Source organism: Chrysemys picta, chromosome 7, assembly GCF_011386835.1.
Source record: "Chrysemys picta bellii isolate R12L10 chromosome 7, ASM1138683v2, whole genome shotgun sequence".
In the NCBI taxonomy this organism is placed as follows: Eukaryota; Metazoa; Chordata; order Testudines; family Emydidae; genus Chrysemys; species Chrysemys picta.
The window spans coordinates 2,748,489-2,767,307 of NC_088797.1; the positions used below are offsets into that span (position 1 = coordinate 2,748,489).

At 44.0% G+C, this 18,819-nt stretch overlaps 1 protein-coding gene and 1 long non-coding RNA gene across 12 annotated transcripts in view; one reads left to right on the forward strand and one right to left on the reverse strand.

The window, feature by feature from the left end:
* The window catches only part of FHIT (fragile histidine triad diadenosine triphosphatase), a 1,007,374-nt gene that overhangs the window by 173,453 nt on the left and 815,102 nt on the right, over window positions 1–18,819 (reverse strand). The window lies entirely within an intron of this gene.
* LOC101938740 (uncharacterized) lies at window positions 2,948–17,538 on the forward strand. Of its 2 annotated transcripts, none has more exons than XR_256041.4 (4): window positions 2,948–3,239; window positions 11,836–11,984; window positions 14,338–14,472; window positions 17,035–17,538. It is a non-coding gene; the product is annotated as an uncharacterized LOC101938740 (long non-coding RNA). The 2 variants fall into 2 exon arrangements; XR_010588986.1 differs by lacking the exon at window positions 2,948–3,239 and adding an exon at window positions 10,094–10,226.

The following is an 18,819-nucleotide window of genomic DNA, read 5'->3' on the forward strand; positions in this document are numbered from 1 at the left end:
CAGCCAGTCCCTGCCGCACCCCCTGCCCTGTCTCCAGCCAACCCCTGCCGCACCCCCCTGCGGCCCTGCCTGAAGCCAGCCAGCCCCACACACACCCCTGCCTGCACTAGCCCTGAACCCCCTGCCCTGCCTGTAGCCAGCCCCACAGCCCCAGCCCTGCCTGTAGCCAGCCCCTGCCGCACCCCCCTGCCTGAAGCACTCCTCTGTCTCCAGCCCTGCCAACCCATGCCGCACCCCCCATGCGGCCCTGCCTGAAGCCAGCCAGCCCACCCCACACCCCCCTGTCTCCAGCCAGCCCCGCACCCCTTGCCCTGCCTGCAGCCAGACCCTACCTGCAGTCAGCCCCTGCCCGGCCTCCAGCCAGCCCCATGTCTACTGGTGCCCTGCAGTTCCCAGGGCAGTAACCCTGCACACCTGCTTCAATGAGGGGGGCAGGGAGCAGCTGGGACCCACACATGTGCACCCCCCCCCCAGGGAGTGGCGGGGACCCACACATGTGAAACTGAGCGCATTTCTAGTTCAGGCCCATCTTTTTAAAAAAGAACTTTAGGTAGGGTTAACATACATCCATATTTTCCCGGACACGTCAGGCTTTTTGGTTCTTAAATCACTGTCCGGACCTATGGTAACCCTATTGGTACAAAACATACATACTGTGGCACATCCCTTAAATCAGAACTTTTTATAGGGAACCGGTTGCTAAGAAATGAAAGACTTTTTTTTACACTTTTTTTTTTTTAGTCATCCCTGCCGGAGCTCCGCCGAAAATGTTCGAATTGGGCCCCGCACTTCCTAAAGCCGGCCCTGCTCCTCGCTTCTCGTTTTTGCTGGTTTCTTGTCTTTCCCATTTTGATAATGAATTATATCAGGATGCAGGGGAAGTGGAGCAGGTTTTCAGCATTAGCAGTCAGTATAAGGAGGAGATCATGGCAAGACAAAGGCATTTTAGGCTCTGAGTTATTATATTTTTTTAGAAGACCTCCACCTTGTGAATACAAATCTTTGAAAGATCACTTTGCTGATGGATTTGCTTCTTTGGCCAATTGCCTGTGTAACTATCCAGATGTGTACATGCCACTGCTGCTAGTTTGTCCAATATTTGTCCTCCTGTTACATGACTCGGTTACGAAATCAGTTAATGAGACTGAGCCATTACACAGATGAAAGGTTATTAAGAATGGATGTCCAACTGCATAACCTTCATCTGACGCCAGGTGTGCTACAAGGGAATGAAATGCGTCAAACCTTAGCAGGAGTGTAACACCACACTGGGCTGTCTTACGTGGTGATTCTGCTCCCCATGAATTCTGGTGGTTTTTTTTTAAAAAAGCCCTGTTGGTTAGCATATTTCTTAAAAAGACAGGCCATGGGATTTTACCCATGATCTCGTAAAATAAGATTATATGATTGTTTGGGAAGGTTTTTAGTCAAACCAATTAACAGCTTCCCGTAAATAAATAAATAAAAGAACGAGGCTGTTCCACTGAGATGTGAGATGAGAATAATTTAAGAAATTATGGAATAGCACTTGAAAGATCAGGTACATAGTTATCCCCCATGTAAATTATTAAACCAAGAGAAATTCTCTGAATGATTGTTGGGGGTAGACCTGGGTTGAAAAAAGTTTACCATCCTATAAAAATGGAGACTTTGAAAATGTTTTCTATCCCAAACCTGCACAAAAAGTCAAATTCTCAAAAAATGTTCTGAACTGAAAAATCTGAAAAAAAAGTTGGCGTAGGTCAATCAAAACACTTTGTTTTGATCATTTTGAAATGTTTAACTTAGAGTTTGGCTGTTTTTAAAAAATATATAACTATAAATAGCTGAAATTTTGAAACAAAAATAGTTTCCTACCAGAAGAATGGAACTTTTCATTTTGAAAATATTTCAACTATTTCAAAGCTTTTCCAAATTGTTTTAGTCAAAAATTTGATCAAAATCGACCCCTTCTCACAGAAAGTTTCAGTTTGATCAATCAGCATTTTCCAACAAAGTAATACTGCATAGAACAATTCCTGACCAGCTCTAGCTGTCAGCAAGCTATTTTTATGAAGAGAGGTAGAATTTGTTATAGTGATTTTCTAATATTTTCCACTCACAGTAAGGAAGCAGAAGAGATCCAATATACTGATGTTAAAACAGCGTGATCGGAGAGTGTGATCTATATTACATGACAATGTCATTATGCACCAGGGGGATAGATTTTCTTACAATGAATGCCTAAAGTCACTGTAAGAAGGTGCTGGTGTTGGTATCTGTGCTGGTTTCCCTGTCCACTTTTCCAAGGATCAGCCCTTTGGTATGTCTACACTGCATCTGGGAGTGAGCCTTCAAACCTGGGTCCACAGACTTGTGCTAGCGGGGCTCGCACTAGTGCACTAAAAATACCTGTGTAGACATTGTGGCTAAGGCTTTCAAGCCAGGGACAGGGAGGCGAGTTTGAGAGCCCAAACTCCAGAGCCAAAGCAAAGTCTGTATGGCTATTTTTAGCTTGTTAGTGTGAGCTCTGCTATTGTGAGTCTCTGGCCCCAGACTGGGAATGAGGAGACGGTTTGGGGAGCGAATGACAGAGGTGATGTGACTGCACCTGCTATAAATAGACTGCCTAGACCAAGAGACCCAGGGTCAGGGAAGGCGTTCTCGTGGCAGCCAGGAATTGCTACCAAACAGGGACAGGGTGGGTCCTTTCCCCTTGCCGGCTGGTAGAAAGCAGGGAAATATTTCTTACTATCACTTGGAGCCTTTTGCTCCACCCATTATTTAATAAAACCTGCCCCGAGGGAAAGGCTATGGTACCGGGTTCAAGCACTGGACATTCCTGGGGCTGCCCCGGCTGGTGAGTTTGCCATCTGGCTACGGCATCCCACCTTTAACTGTTATTGGGTCCTAGCAGGCTCCCTTTGTACCCTGCTCCCGTCCGGCTGGGAGCATCGCTGACAGCAGGCTGGGAGGCTGTCTGGATTTAGATGCAGTGAAAGAGGGCAGGATAGTTCTGGAATAGCTGATAAAGGAGCCAGAGGTTTCTGTTTCTTTTTACACTTGTCATGCCCTGCCTCCCTTCTGTTTGACAGAAATAACCTGTGCTATTTGGGGAGCCAGGGACCACGTGCCAGGGGAGTCGGGTGCCGAACACGCTTTGGTTCCACTGAAAATCCTAACCACAGAAAACACACCAGAGAGTGGCTAAGAGTTCCCCCAGGCCTCGGAAAATCTACCCTCATTCATTCAGTGTCAATGTAAGTTTTCATTAACGTACATCCTGAGTGGCTGCTTTTGCTGCTGATGGCTGGGATCTAATGGGTGATGGCAAGATGGGACGTGAGTTTTCTTTGCTACTAGGAACGTTCAAAGCGACTCAGCATTGATCGGCCCTGTGGTGGAAGTGACCTTGCCCCAAATGGGGAAGAAGTGATAGTGAAAGAATTTGTTACCGCAGGAGATAATTATCAAAGCCGGGTGCCTGGAGTGAGGCACCTCCATCTATATTTAGGTACCTAACTGAGTGGTCTCTTTTTCAGAGGTGATGAATGCCTGCAGCTCCCATTGACTTCAGGTACCCACGTTTGAACTGTTTGGCCTTTCGTCTCCAAACCCCAGCTAATTTAAGGATTTAACATTTCAAAGCTAAGGATTTTACCCAGTCAAAAGTTCCACACAGCAGTAGCACCTAGGGATGAGAGAGCTGACACCCGGGCCAGGCAAAGCAGGAGAAGAGAGATGATTATTTGTAGCAGCACATACACTTGAAAGACAGGCTAATGAGTTCTAAAATGACATAATTTAATCCCAAGGCTTTTCAAATACAACGCTAGAGCTTTCCTTTCCCTAGTCATTACAAAGCACACAAGGAATCTTTAAATATGCTCCTCCTGCCCTTTGAAATGGAGGAAGAATGGGCAAAACAGCTGGTTCCTCCAGGACCAGTTTCCTATTTTAAGTTCTCTTCAAACAGGAATTTTTCTCTCACACATGTGGACTGAACTCATCTCTCCTACCAGCACAGCACGGCCCAGCTATACAATGCAACTATCTTTGTGTAGCATCTTCCTCCTGCGCTCGATAGAATTACATGATTCGGGCATTTGGAAATGCATTTGGATTTCTATCAGGATAGGCAGGGGTGGATCTAGGCATCCCTGACGCTAGCTGAACCTTTTTCAAAGACGTATGCTCTAGAACCATTAGACGTGATGGGCTTGCCCGCAGGAATCGTGGGGTGAAATTCACTGCTCTTTGCCCCCGCTCCTAGGCCCTGCTGAGTTCTCTTACGCTGCTTCCTCCCAGCAGGTTTCCCCACTGCCTCCCCCCCCCCCCCCCAGGACTCTGGCTGTTCCCCCAGAAACCTCCCTGCTTCTTACAGGCCCAATCTCAGGGCCTCCCGCAGGAGCCTGGCCTGCTCCCTGATGTTCTTTCCAGCCTGCCTTCACCAGGCCTGTTCACCAGGCTCCTCTCCCCTGGGTCTTCTTCCCAGCCTGAGGTCTCTTCCCTCTCTGCGTAGCCACAGCTGGGGTCACTAAGGGTAACTGAGTCCATATCAGACCCAGCGGGGGGCTAACTGCTAGGTCCCCCCTTAAAGGGCCAGCCTGCCAGCCTGCAGAAGTCTGACTATGTGCACTGAAAGAGGCATGGGACCGCAGGAAGGGAAATCGTTAAGTTATGGATCAAGCTGCGGCGAAGGCAAATGAATGACAGCTTGCAGACCTATCCCTGCCTCTGCCACTGCGTAACTATTGATGGGCAAGTCACTTAAACCAAAGCTTTACACAGCTGTCCACTAACTGTGCATTAGTCACTTTTTGGGACCCAGCTTGTAACACTTGGGGCCTGATTTCCAGAAGGGCTGAGCAGTCAACTGCCTCGGCAGTCGAGGGGAACTCTGCTGTGAACATGTAACGCACTATATAATGCTAAGCACTCTGCAATCAGCCCTTAGCTATCTCAAGTCGGGCACCCAAAAATTAGCTAACACTTCTGACAGTTTAAGATCTAGGCATTGATGTGCTTGCGGCATTCTGGTGATGACTACAGTTGAAAAGCTCAAGAGGAAATTAATAACTGCAGAGTCCGGATGGTAAATAAGGATTGGGGCCACATGTGGAATGATGTGGCTTAAAAAAAAAAGTAGTATTAAGCTGCTGCTCGGCCAGTGAGTGTTGCCAGTCTGTGCACTGAAAGAGTTAGGGGTTCTATGGAAAATGTCGCTTGTGATCATGGAACTACGACTGTAATCAAGGTTGCAGAGGCAGTCTCAATGCTGCCATTTCCTAACTCCTAACAGCTTAACTTCGCAACCCTAACTTTCTTTTCACAATATATTTTTGCATGTAATTACTAGTACTAATTAGGGAAGCTCACTGATTCATACACAGTGTTCTGGGATAACAGTAGTTTCCATTATTATTTGCTCTTCATTTATGGTGAAATGATCCCATGAATCATATTTTTTTTTATTTAATTGTTCCATTTGTCACTTGTTTAATTGCTAAAACCGGAAATTTTGCTACAGTCAAAAATTTGGTTAATATTTAATAAGATTAACCTAAGTAATGCGGTAAGATTTAACTGACATTACTTGATAAATAAGAGTTTATGCTGTGATAGGTTCTAGCCCACTGTTAATCTGATTTAGGATATCAACATGAAATTCTTTGCTTTCAGCTTTATGCACTGGCTGATTTCATGCCGACTTTAAGATGCTGAGTTTAATAATGATCACATTGGTAGCATATTTATTTGTTTTTGTTTATTGCAGGGGAAGTTTTCTGAATAATTACACAGAAAAGTCCACAGAGTGGGCTGGATTGATTGGTAGGCCGGCTGGTTACACAAACTGAAACCAAGATGGGTGTGTAAATATTGTGAGATTAACTGTGTAGGAAACTTTTTTCTCAACTCAGCAGTGAGGGATTAGAAGAAGGATGGTCCTGGAGGGAAAACTCCCTGATACAAATGCAGGAGGTGTGGGCTCAGTTCCCATCCTGTCACAGACTTCCCATGTGACCCTGGACAAGTCTCTTTAATTTCTCTGTGCCTGGATCTATACAATAGGGATAGTAAATCTCCACAGCCATATAGGCAGCATAAATCCTTTAATATCAGATCCTGGAGTGATGGGGACCATAAAGGAACACAGATGGCTGGTTCGATGAGGGCCTTCCCCCACAAGCATCAGCATCCTGAATTACCACTCTCATAGATGAGTACATGTCTCTAGGCTTAAGGGGCTAAAACACTGGTCCATGGAACACCAATAGTCTAAGAGCCATCCCGATTGGCTGACAGAAGGAAATGTTTGGGAACCATGCTTAGTGGCGTGGGGTCGGAATGTTGTCAGAGAAGGTCAGTCCCCAGGGAAACGCTCTTAAATAGAGATTTGAAAAATGATACGGATGAAAAACCTATTGCACTTGGTCAGAGAGTCACAGACATTTCCCTCCTGCTATGGTGCTGCCGTAAGCATAGGAGTAGCCCAGAAACACAATCTAGGACTAGATCCTTCTGTCAGAGTTACAGCTGCTTTTCTCCGAGAAGTGCTCCATGCTGCATGTGCGTAATTATTATTTTAATTTATTCAGTTTATACCGTGACATTCACAAGCACCACAGAATTAACACACAGCAAACAATTACAAGCATCCGTTTCACAAGGGAGGGGTCTGACAAGTGCCCGGATCCGTTTTGCGAGAGAATGCACTAACTCTGTACAGTCTGAACGTGCAAATGAAAACACAATGTTCTGACCAGCAAGAAACTGAGACATGAACATCACAAACAGTCCGGGAAATACACAGAAACCAGAAGACATAGGTAGTAAATTTCCATTATCCTGTGGATATTAAAAGTCAGCAGCAGAATGTTAAAATTAAACCTGCATTTAATGGGCAGACAATGTAACTGAATAAATAACGCAGGGACTGTGTGAGTTGCATGAAAATAAGGGAGCAGCATGACATGAGGGGACCATTCAGGACAGATATAGAAAACAATGCATCTCCTGAGAGGAGTCTTGCAGTAGCCCTAGTGTGAAGCAATCATGCACAGTGACATTTTTCGTTGCAGGAGGAATTAAGCAATTGAGGATTTTAGAACAGTTAAACAGATGATATCGACAAGACCAGAGGACTGAGCTGGCTTCGGTAACCAGCTAGAAATCACAGCCACAGAGTTCCCAGGGCCCGTTCTACTAAGACAGAAGCAGGATGGGCCCTTAAGACACGAGAACATGGAAGGAGTCATGCTAACCAGCACCTAACTCACTGTGTAGTTTGTTTCACTCCCACTCTGACTCTGTAACGGGTAAACGTCAATAAAAGGACGGGGATTTTATCAGTGTGGAGCACCAGGAAGTTTTGCAACAGACAACACATGATATGGAACAACATGGGCATGACTTTAAACTGTGGGTGTTCCTATAAAACCCTACACCAGGCACATACAGAAGGTGCCTGTAGGAACATCTGCATGTGCAATTGTGGATACTTGAATAGGCAAAGCTGTAGCCAAAGTTCACTGAACTCATAAAAAGACTCCCGCTGACTGCAGTGGTCTTTGGATCATGCCACCAGTCCCCTGATTTGCACACTCAGAAGTGGGTTTTTGTAGGTACAGTAGATACATGGGTATTTTTTCAGCATCAGCCACTCCGCCCATCTTTTGTGACCCTAATTCATGCCGTGACTTAATCTTCTCAAGTACCTTTAAAATATCAACCTAAAATCTCCACACACAAAATGAGGTATATTTAGTTTACTTAATGACAAGACCCTGGCATTAATGCCAAATTAAACAGGTGCACCCTTGCTACCCAGAGGTTCAGGTATGCAGTGTGATAGGAATATAAAGGTATTAAGTACTATTCATGTATCTCTCCCTTGCCTTATGAACAGTAACAATGAGTCTATAAGCCATACAATACCACCTACTCCTTACCCAATGGCCATCAATCCCATAGTACACAAATAATACACCAGAAATGGTGTCAAGTATCAGAGGGGTAGCCGTGTTAGTCTGAATCTGTAAAAAGCAACAGAGGGTCCTGTGGCACCTTTGAGACTAACAGAAGTACTGGGAGCATAAGCTTTCGTGGGTAAGAAGTACTTGCATCTGAAGAAGTGAGGTTCTTACCCACGAAAGCTTATGCTCCCAGTACTTCTGTTAGTCTCAAAGGTGCCACAGGACCCTCTGTTGCTTTTTACACCAGAAATGGTTACAGCTTCAAAGCACAAATAATACCCAACTCAAAAACCTTACAGACTAGGAAGTGGAGAACCATCCCGCCATCCTTCAGGATACAGACTTAAAGTTGTCTGGGTATCCCTTTGGGGACTGTGATGGACAACTGTGTATTTACTTGGAGTAAGGGATTATGTGTACTTGTGAGTGGGTGTGGGTGGATGGGAAAGTAATTTCTGGAGTTGTGTTTGGCTTTATTCTGTATTTCCTGGTCTCTGCAGTTTGCATTGGGCATTATTTGTCCTTAGCAAACCTGACTCTTAACCAAGATTTTGTATGCCCGGATTACTATTTAACCCAGTTCTATATGGCTCTGTCCAAATACCATAGAAGTCAAGCGGCCTGGGATCATGCTCTCGACCATTAATAACAGTTTTGCAAACTAAATCCTTTCCATGTGAATAGTCTGGGGAAAGTGAACAGAAAGGGTCAGTAAGACACGACAATTGAAAACCAACAGATGAAAGTTTTCCCAGTTCTTAATTAGCTCTGTACATTTGGTTCGAGGAAGTATTCCGAACAAGATGGCAACATTTTTTTTTAATTTATTCCCAACTCATCCTCCCATGTGAAGTTCCTCTGCAACAGTATATGGGGAACTCAGACAATACAATTGCCTGGCAGGCTGTTTGACATACAGGAATATCTTATCATAGGAGAGATGCATATGCTTCTGATAAAGGTACACGGTAGGTCACGTGGCTGTTGAAAGCTTGATAATGCCCACTGTACTGAAGTGTCACTTAAGCCTTCTGTGCAGAAGTGATTAGTTTATGCCGGGTACACAGTAATTTACTTCTCTAAGAAGGATGTATATAGCCAATGCCCAGGGAATTATTCTACCATTGGACATGCTGATTTTGCTGCTTATGAAGAAGCTATTATCTAACAATGAGCTTCTATTGCAATCTTCTCTCCTTCACTAGAATTTTTTAATCACATTCTTCAATCTCATTCAATTCATTATTTGCAGTTACAATTACTCTGTGTCTTGCTTTGGTTTCTAATAAAGCCTGGTACATATGCATTTTTGTGGGTATCACCAATAAACCATTAAATTAACACATATTGTTATCATACGGAAAACTCATGATTGGAGTTAACATGTACCCTCTTGTCTGAATACTGCATAGAAATGCAGTATTGTTGTAGCCGTGTTGGTCCCAGGATATTAGAGGGACAAGGTGGAGGAGGTAATATCTTTTGTTGGACCAACTTTTGTTGGTGAGAAAGACAAGCTTCTGCACTTACACAGAGCTCTTGTTCAGGTCCGGGGAACTTTTTCAGGCCATATCTACACTAGAGAGCTCATAGCGGCACACCTGAACTGATGCAGCTGCGCCGCTGTAAGATATTCCATGTAGCCGCTCTATGCCAATGGGAGAGAGGTCTCCTGTCAACATGATTAAACCACCCCAACGAGCGGCAGTAGCTATCCACACCAGCGCTTCGGTCAATCTGGTTTTTTCACATCTCTGAGCAAGGTAACTTATACTGACAAAAGTGCTAATGTAGACATAGCATCTCACAGCTAAATAGAAGGTGGAATGGGTTGTTTAACATAAGTAGTTAACACATATTTGAAGGGGCCATTCAAGGTGAAGCGGCCAGTTAACACCCCTCCAGCCCTAGGAAGGAAAGGGAGAGGAGCGGGGAAAGCAACTGGGCAGAGGGGTTGTTAATGGATTACAGATTGTTGTAATAAACCTGTAACCGACTAACTTCTCCCCCCCCACACACACACAGCTGCTTCTCTCTCCTCCCCATGACTGGATTGGTATTAATGGGCCACTTCACCTTGAATGGTCCCTTGAAACTACTTATGCTAAACAATCTGTTCCACCTTGTATTTAGTGGTGACACTCTGGGTTAGTTCCCCAGACCTGAAGAAAAGAGTTCTGTGTAAGCTTGTCTCTCTCTCCAACAGAAGTCATATGCAATGTGGTTGTAGCCATGTTGGTCCCAGGATATCAGACAAACAAGATGGGTGAGGTAATATCTTTTATTGGGCCAAATTCTGTCGGTGAGAGACAAAGTTTGCCCACCTTGCCTTAGTGCATAAAAACGTATCTTGTTTGCTCTCTATTGCCATGAGCATGTTTCTGTGGGTCATAAAGGGCTGCATTTGCATCATCGACATGGAAGTAGTGGGAGTAGTTAAGCTGTTTCGTGTAATATGAGACCATTACCAACTCCATTTACAGCACTTTTGCACTTTCTCTGTACTGTTAACCTCAGAGGGGCCACTTCTTTTTCTTTCAGCAAAGCTGGCAAGAGTCTCTCTCAGTGGCATTCAGTTTAGTCTACTATTTCCATTTACACATAGAATCAAATGATTTACTTAAGGGATGCCAACATATTGTAGGAGTCTGCCACCTTTTACTCACACAGAGTAGTATATTACTCTGTCAACAGTCTTATTGGTTGCAATTGGACTACTCACGGAGTAAAATATTACTCAGCATGACTAAAGAGGGGGCGAATCTGGCTCTTAAAATGGAGCTTTGTAATATGTGTATTTATGATCAATTTGAGGAAATGTAAGTGCCCCATTTTTGCAAACTAAAAACCAACAGTTTGTCAACAGCTTTACCACAATCATTATTCAAGAAATTTGGCAGTTGGAACGTTTCATTCAAGTGCTACCTCTTTGTGGGTAGAAAGTAGAAAATTATTCAGTTTAAGATGGTAGAATTCACAGTATACAAAACGAACGCTATAAGAGAAAAGCAGGAAGGTAATTACAATCTTTGCAGCACAACACTATGTTCCTGTGTAGAGAACAGCTTTACCTAGTCTCAATCCACATAGATTTTCATTTAAATACAGTCCTTTGCTAATTCTACCACTCTGAAGTTTACTGCTGGGAGCATGACAAAGATGGTCTTTATGAACAGATGGTCTTTTCAAGGAAATCTAGTTACATTTAAATACAGACAAATGTACTGCACACTAATGGTCCTGTTAGAACGTAAGGTCTAAAAAAGGAAGAATGTGAGACCATACTATATGCTAGCCCTTAATTATGTAGGATTTTTTTCCTTCTAAAGACGAATTAATCACTAATGAAGCTTAATCAGTAGTAAACAGGTACCAGTGTACACTCACTCATGTACAAGCAGATGTGTATTGATTATATGTGACTCAGTACAAATTTGAGTGACTGTTGTTTAGGTGTTATTAGTACAGGGTGGGAAAATGCGTCTGTAACTCCTGCTTCCTTTTCCCTTCCATGACAAGTTGACAAATCTAGTTTGTCATGAACAGCTGCGTTCTAATTTAAAAAGGGCTGGATTACAACTAAGAAAGCAATTGGTGGCACCCTTTTGGTACCCAACATGCCATCTAGTAAGTCCAAATTTGATTCCGGGTGCAACTGGAGAGGTTTTTAATGGCGCTGCAATCCAAATGAGGAGCATATGCTTGATTCTCCCTTCTGTGAGTCACTCTGACATTGGTAAAGTTTTCATCTGTGTGCAGAGATCCTAAATTTTCACACAAGCTGTATGGTCTGGCAGTAACGCCGACTGCAATGAAATACCTCTAGGGACATCAAAATCTGTTCCTTTACAAAAGAGCCCCTCTCTCTTTTATATTCCAGAAGGGTTCACCTATCAAGCCACACACCTAACTGCACAGAAGAACAAACAAAGGCTGACACTGTGTGATACCTCTGAGCCTCGGCTACCTTCACATTGCAGCAGAATATCTGTGGAATCGGAAGATGTCTCGGCTGACGAATAGAATCAGGTCAGAGCAGACAGGCAGAGAAACTTAGAAATTAGGAATGAGGGTGAAATCTTCACTTGAACACCAGACTACCTTTTATTAATTCAAATGTTTCCCTCAGAAAGATTCCATGGCACTGTTAGCTAAAGTTCATAGTAATGCTGTTCAATCCTCAGCAAACTGAAGCCCATTTTAAAGTAGCCAGCTCTACAAATAACATACCGGAAAATGAAGGGAGAGAAAGAGCTTTCCACTCCCAGACCCACGGCGGGGGTAAAATTTGTATTAAAAACTTTTGAACCCAAGCAGCCAAAGATGTATTGTTCTTCAGTGTCTAATGAGAGCAGGAAGTCCCCAACCTTTCACCTCCCAGGAATATACCCTGGTACACCCTTTCCAACAGGCTCCCCTGCAGGAATGAGCAAAATCCATGAGAACCACTGATGGCCAGGATGAACCCCTGGTGGCATTCAGGGCAGAAGGCAGCAGAACAAAGGAGATGCCACTGCGCATGTGGATCAAAGCTTGGTGTCGTATTACCTGCCTGTGGATCCCCTCTGCTCCAGGGCTACCATTGTGCCAACTGCACAGAGACCCAGCCGATGGCACCATGTAATTCCTGCTGGAATCATGTGGCCAGAGGGGATGGGGTCTGGGGCTGTCCCTCCAAGACAACTCACAGCCTTGTGGTGATCTAGTAACCTCACATAGGAAGGAGCTCAGGGTCCACAAGCTACAACCGCCTAGCAGAGGGAGCAGGTCCAGGAGATCCTACAAGATAAACCTTACTGAATGTTTTGTTCCCTTCCCATTGGCTTTTTGAAGAGGAGGGGGGAAGCTTGGGAAGAAACAGAGGGAGGCCTTGTGGTGAAGGCACTGGACTATCACTTTAGTTCCCAGCTCTACCACAGACTTCCTCTGTGACCTTGGGCAAGCCCAGTAATCTCTCTCTGCCAAAGAGGATAACGATGCTGCCTTTGTCCGCCTTGTCTAGTTAGGCCCAGTCCTACACTGAGTACTGCAGAGATATACCCTTCACTCAAGTAGTTCACAATGCAAGATCAGGGCATTCGATTGCAAGCCATCTGGAGCCAACTTCTATACAGCAGCTGCCACAAAGGGGCTGCTCGCCGTTGCTTCTGTAATCTAGATATTAATAACAAATCCAGGGTGTATTTGAAGATAACAGTGATTTTAACAGGGATTAGAATTTCCCATTAGTTACAGTATTTATTTTTCCAGTCATTTAACGGATAGCGACACACGCATTTTAACGGGTCCTGGGGAGCATGAAAATATAACAGAAATTAATGGATAGGAAGCATCTCCAGCCAGAAAACTGGTGATTCCTTTATCAAATAAAAAAGGAAAAGCTAGAAGATATGTAGCAACACACACACATGCATCTAAGACAGGAGAAAGCCCGGAAAGTCAATTCTTCTGTCAATTTCTTCAACGGGCCTTCTCCCACTCTCCCAACTTGCCCCATCCCTTTCTGGAATCGAACGGTCTCGGCTGGAGAACAGTAGCACCACCCTTTCTTAATATGCTGAAACTTTTAGACTCTCACCTCTCCACCCTACTGAGCTGAATTGGATCGCATAACTAGAATTATGACTTGCCAAAATATGTAGCTATATCGAGTTCATGCCAAAAAAAATTTGTAGATGAAGCCACAGGAACTGTAACGTGTATGATAAAATAGGGAGACATATTTAATGCCAGTTTAAATATTAATTCTTATCCTCTTTCCTCTGACTGATATTTCACTTGCAAAGGCTTCAAGTTGTTGGACCAAATTCTGATCTGACCTTCTGGAAAGAGTGGTGAAAATCCAGAAGCCAATGGATTTAGTCTGGATTTACTCAGGTGTGCCTGAGAGCATAATGTGGCCAATTGCCTCATTCCCCATATATTTTTGGTCTTGAACACCACAGAAACTGCTTAACTGCATGTTGGAGACAAGGTGGGCGAGGGAATATATATTTTTGGACCAATACACTTGAAACAGGAGGTTAGCTACGCTGTGCACACAGGCAGTCTGTGCAAAAACATGTTCATCACATTGACACCTCCACCTACCTAACCGCCCCACAACAATAAATAAATGAAGAAACAAATCAACTTGCACAGAGAAACAAAACAGACCCAAGCAGAGTTCATACCCTGGAAAAAGAGGAGAGCCAGAAACTCCATGAAGACCAGCATGAACCTTGCTGTTGCTATTGATTTTAGGTGCTCAGTTACTACAGCGAGGGAAGGGCAGTATAAAACCTTAACATAGACAGACAGATCATTGCTACCTCATCCTTTCCTTCCGCTACTCACCCGTTTATCTGTCTCCTCCATACGTAGTATCTTTTCCTTCACTTAGGTCCCAAAACCTCAGTGCCTCCATCCACATGGAGCTCAGGGTCTCAGAATGTTGCCATCGGAGTCCCAGGGAGCTACCTGCGCCAAGGAGCTTGGAGACCCCAATGTCCTATGGACTGCAGCTTCAGGAAGCCTGGTAAGAAGTGGCCCAGGGAGGGGGAGTGAGTGGTATCTCCCACCCGTGTACGGTCACCGTGTTGCAGTTAGATTCCCTGCTGACTCAGTGGCGGACCATTCCTGGGTTGGGACTCAGTGGAGTCGGGTGGGCCCGGGTCCCTCTACCGCAGCCACCATCCTGTCTGGTGGCGGCCCTGGATCTGGCCAGTAGGCAACACAGCCCTGCACTAGCGAGCCACTGTATTGACTCTGGCTGCTAGGCCACACTGCCCTGCACTCAAATACTACTGTATTGACTCTGACCATTGGACCTCATCATGGTGAGGCCCAAGACAGTCTGGTAGACTGTAACCACAGTGTCTGCACACCCACTATCCACCCTGACAGGAGACAGGGTGTGCATACACCGCCGCACCATCTCTTATTTCTTGTTTTACGCATTTTCAATAGAGCCCATCCACTTGAAAAAACTTTGTCTGAAATGTTCTACCCACTAGAGTTACAAGTAACCCCAATGGCTACTATAGCTGAGAGAAGGTGTCTGATAAATATTTGTTGCTAATTTTATTTATTTACTCTGTGTGTCTGACAGATGCAGAGACATGCTGGGCTTGTCTACACTACCGCGTAAGTCAATGTAAGTTACATCACTCAGGGGGTTGGAAAAACCATTCCCCTGAGCAACATAACTTACATTGACTTAACATGGTGTCTACACCGTGCTATGTTGGCGGGAGACACTCTTCTGGCAACATAGCTTCTGCCTCTTGTTGAGGTGGATGAATTACGTTGACAGGAGAGCCCAGTGGTGATGATTTAGCACTGTAGTGAAGACAAGCCCTTTCACTCTTCACCCTGCATAGTTCAATCCGAAGATTTCTCCCTTACTGAAAATACTCGTATAACCATCAGGCAGGGAAGCAGGAAAAGAACAATGAAATCCTGTCCCCACTGAGGTCAATCCGTGTTTTACCATGGAGTCAGGAGTCACCCCTTTGGGTCACAAGTACTCTGTGGTAGCCTAATTCTGCTCCTGTTATGACCAGTCAGAATCTGATCATTAACACCAACAGGAGCAGAGTTGGGCCAATGTTGAGGACTTTTGAAATCCCACCCTTAATTTTCTGTTTAATGTAAACTCGTTTCAGAACATACTATTCAAAGGATGGCCTATGAAAAACTGATTTTTTTAATTGATCCATTTAAAAAAGAATCAAGTTGATAGTGTCCCTTTAGTTTTCCTTGTTCCCAACTTCTACCTCCAGGTACTGTATGGACTAGGTATGCTAGAGAACATTTAGAAATCTCTAGCAAGCGTCAAAATGTGCTTTCCCCCTTGGATTTCAATCTGATTCATGAATAACAACATTTACACTGCTTCTTTAAAATGTGACATCCAGTATTCCTGTGCAATTTTAAATTTACAGATTCCAGACATATTTGTATCTGGTCCTGTAGCAGAGCCAGAGATCAAAGGGATGATTAAAATCTAAGTTCTGGTGGAAGTTCAATCACTTCAAAGTCTGTATGCAGCAGCAGTACGATACAGACATACATAGTTTCTGAAAGTGTGTGGCTAAAATTGGAGCTTTCCACCAGAGGGAAATGAGTCAAGACTTATGTGCCAGCAGATGGCACTCACAAAGCTAGACCAAGGTTTGAGTGCCAAGTCCTCTTACACGATGAACAGGAGTCCTCAAGGGATGTCTTCCTCCCCAAACTTTGGATAATACGGCGGACAGAATTTCCAAACATGGAATACACAATGCCACATCAATACAGCACACAGAGCGATCTTCTATGTCAAAGTCACCCAGAATTAATCGGGTAAAAGTGATTTAAAAAAACCTCTTTTAAACCAAGAGACTCAGATACAGCTCTTCCTTTTTCCATTGTCTCCTTAGTCAATGGTACTTCCCCACGATGAAGGTATGGACGCAACCAGCTTAACTTTATCGTGATTATTTGGAGTTTGTGCTGCTGTTCAGAGGCTCCAAAGATGGGGCCCTGGTCTCAGCTGTAGTCACTGAAGGAACAAAGTGTTCGAGACAGTCCCTGTTCTGAAGGGCCATTCTCATTACAACGTCAATTGACAGATGTAAGGTAGGAGGTGAAAGAGAGAGGGGCAGTGACTTGCCCAAGGCCAAACTGTCCAGCTCTTCTCCCAGCGGGGACTCGTTTTTAATTGGGACCGGCCCACCCTCCGGGTGCAACCAGGTGCCCTAATTGAGCTCCCCAGCTCCAGTTAACTCTTTGAGAGTCAATGTGGGGTTTACACCCATCAGAGGAGCACACTATTAATTGTTCATCTTTGCTCAGTTTCTGCCTTTAGTTCAACTTCAGAGCATGCTGAGTGGGGGTGGGAGAAATAATAAACCACTATGGCTGGTCACAGACAGGATCCAGGATGGCCATCCAGATCTACCAGAATCTCAGCATGATTATTGTTATTCATTTGTTAAGTGTCTGAAGAGTTGCTGGTGCTGTAAAATATAGAGGGAAGAGAAGAACTCTGCCTTGAGGAGCTTAAACTAAGAGAGGAATCCTAAAACCCTTACTCATTTGCAGTCTTTCTTCACAGGACTGGGCCCTCTGACTTCAACGAGATTCCCTTCCGCTGAGCTTTCAGCTGCTTCCCATTTTTCTGAACCACTGCTAACATTTCACAACAACAACTAAACCAACATTTTGTATATACAGCCTTGGACAGAAGGCGGGTTACTGTGAGAACTCTGGGAAGAAATGCAGCAGAATCTCACCGCCTCTGGGAATATGTGCTTGTGAAATAGAAGCTGCACAGACTTCTTTGCTTTCAAAGAAATGCAGCACATTGGGAATCAAGTGTCAGGATTTCCAAGATGGAAGCATTTCACCAATATCTAGGTACACAGATAAAACAAAGAAGAAACAGACAGTCTAAGCTAGCCCAGAAAGGCCATGCTAAATGTATAAGTCTGTAAAGCACCACAGTTTTAGAACACATATAAATCACTAAGAAGCTTTGTAAACAGACATATTGTTGTTGATTTCAAATTACCCGTTACTCTGAGCAGTGTGTGTTATTTTGCAGGCTCAGCGAAATAAAAACCCGTGTTATTGATCTATAATTAAAAATGAGTTGACATGAGTCCTTTGTGAATCGGTACTCTACAGTACTGGAGATATGCTGGTTATAGATCTCTCCCAAGTGACAAGATGCAGAGATAAATTGACTATTCACATAAAGCTCTCTTCCATCATATTAGCTCTATAAATAGTGATACACTGGGAAACAAAAATCAAGCACTATGTTTGAATATTTAAAAAATGGGGCTTATAATTGATTTCATTGGAATTTCTAATACACCACCCAATTTCCATGCAGGTAATTTGGAAAGAAAAGACTTTGTCTTCTAATTGCTGCTTTTGGAAAACATTTCAAGATTTGGTTATTTAGTGTTTTCTGAGCAATACCTAGAAGAAACTGACTGAAAGTCTCCAAAATACTTTAGCAGGTCTAGCATACTAATTTGGCTACATTGTCATGCAGTATTTTTGCTAGGATTTTATTTTAAAATGATTTATGCTCTTTTTCGCTTTTGCTTTTGCAAACAGCTTTATGTTTCCTGTTCAGGTTTAGCAAAATTGAAAAGCATATTTTCTCTTGTAAAGCTAAGAACACATTTGTTTTGTTCGTCTTCTGACATACACTAGTGACAGCTTCTCTACAGAAAGTCCTTATGATACTATGAGATAAATGCTACACTCAGGGAGATTATTGTATTTAGCTACCCGCAGTCATTGGATCTCTATTCACGTGCCGAGCCGCAGAACTCTTAACACATTCTTCTGTGACAAACACATTTTCCCATGGTACAGATCTGCCTGTGTGAAGGGTTTTTAGATATGGAACAGCATACAGACAGTGTCTCTAATGACCTCGTCCTAACCAAAGCTCAGAACCACTACTCCATCCTCATTCTCCTTGACCTGTCAGCTGCCTTTGACAGTCAACCATATTTCTCTTGAAAATTTGGACTCTTGTCCTCTCCTGGTTCTCCTCCTACCTCTCTAACTGGTCCTTCAGACTGTCCTTTGGAGGTTCTCCTCATGACCCCTCCGTCCTTGGTCCCCTTCTCTTCTTTCTCTACACCTTATCCCTGGGTAATTTCATCAACAAAGACAAATTCAACCACCACCTCTCTACTGACGATCTACAAATCTACCTCTCTATTCCAGACCTGTCTCCTGTCCAAACTAAAATCTCTGCCTGTCTCTGCCAACTCCTTATGGATTCATAGATTCCAAAGCCAGACGGGGCCATTGTGATCATCTACTCTGACCTCCTGTAGAACACAGGCGAGAGAACTCCCCCAAAATAATTCCT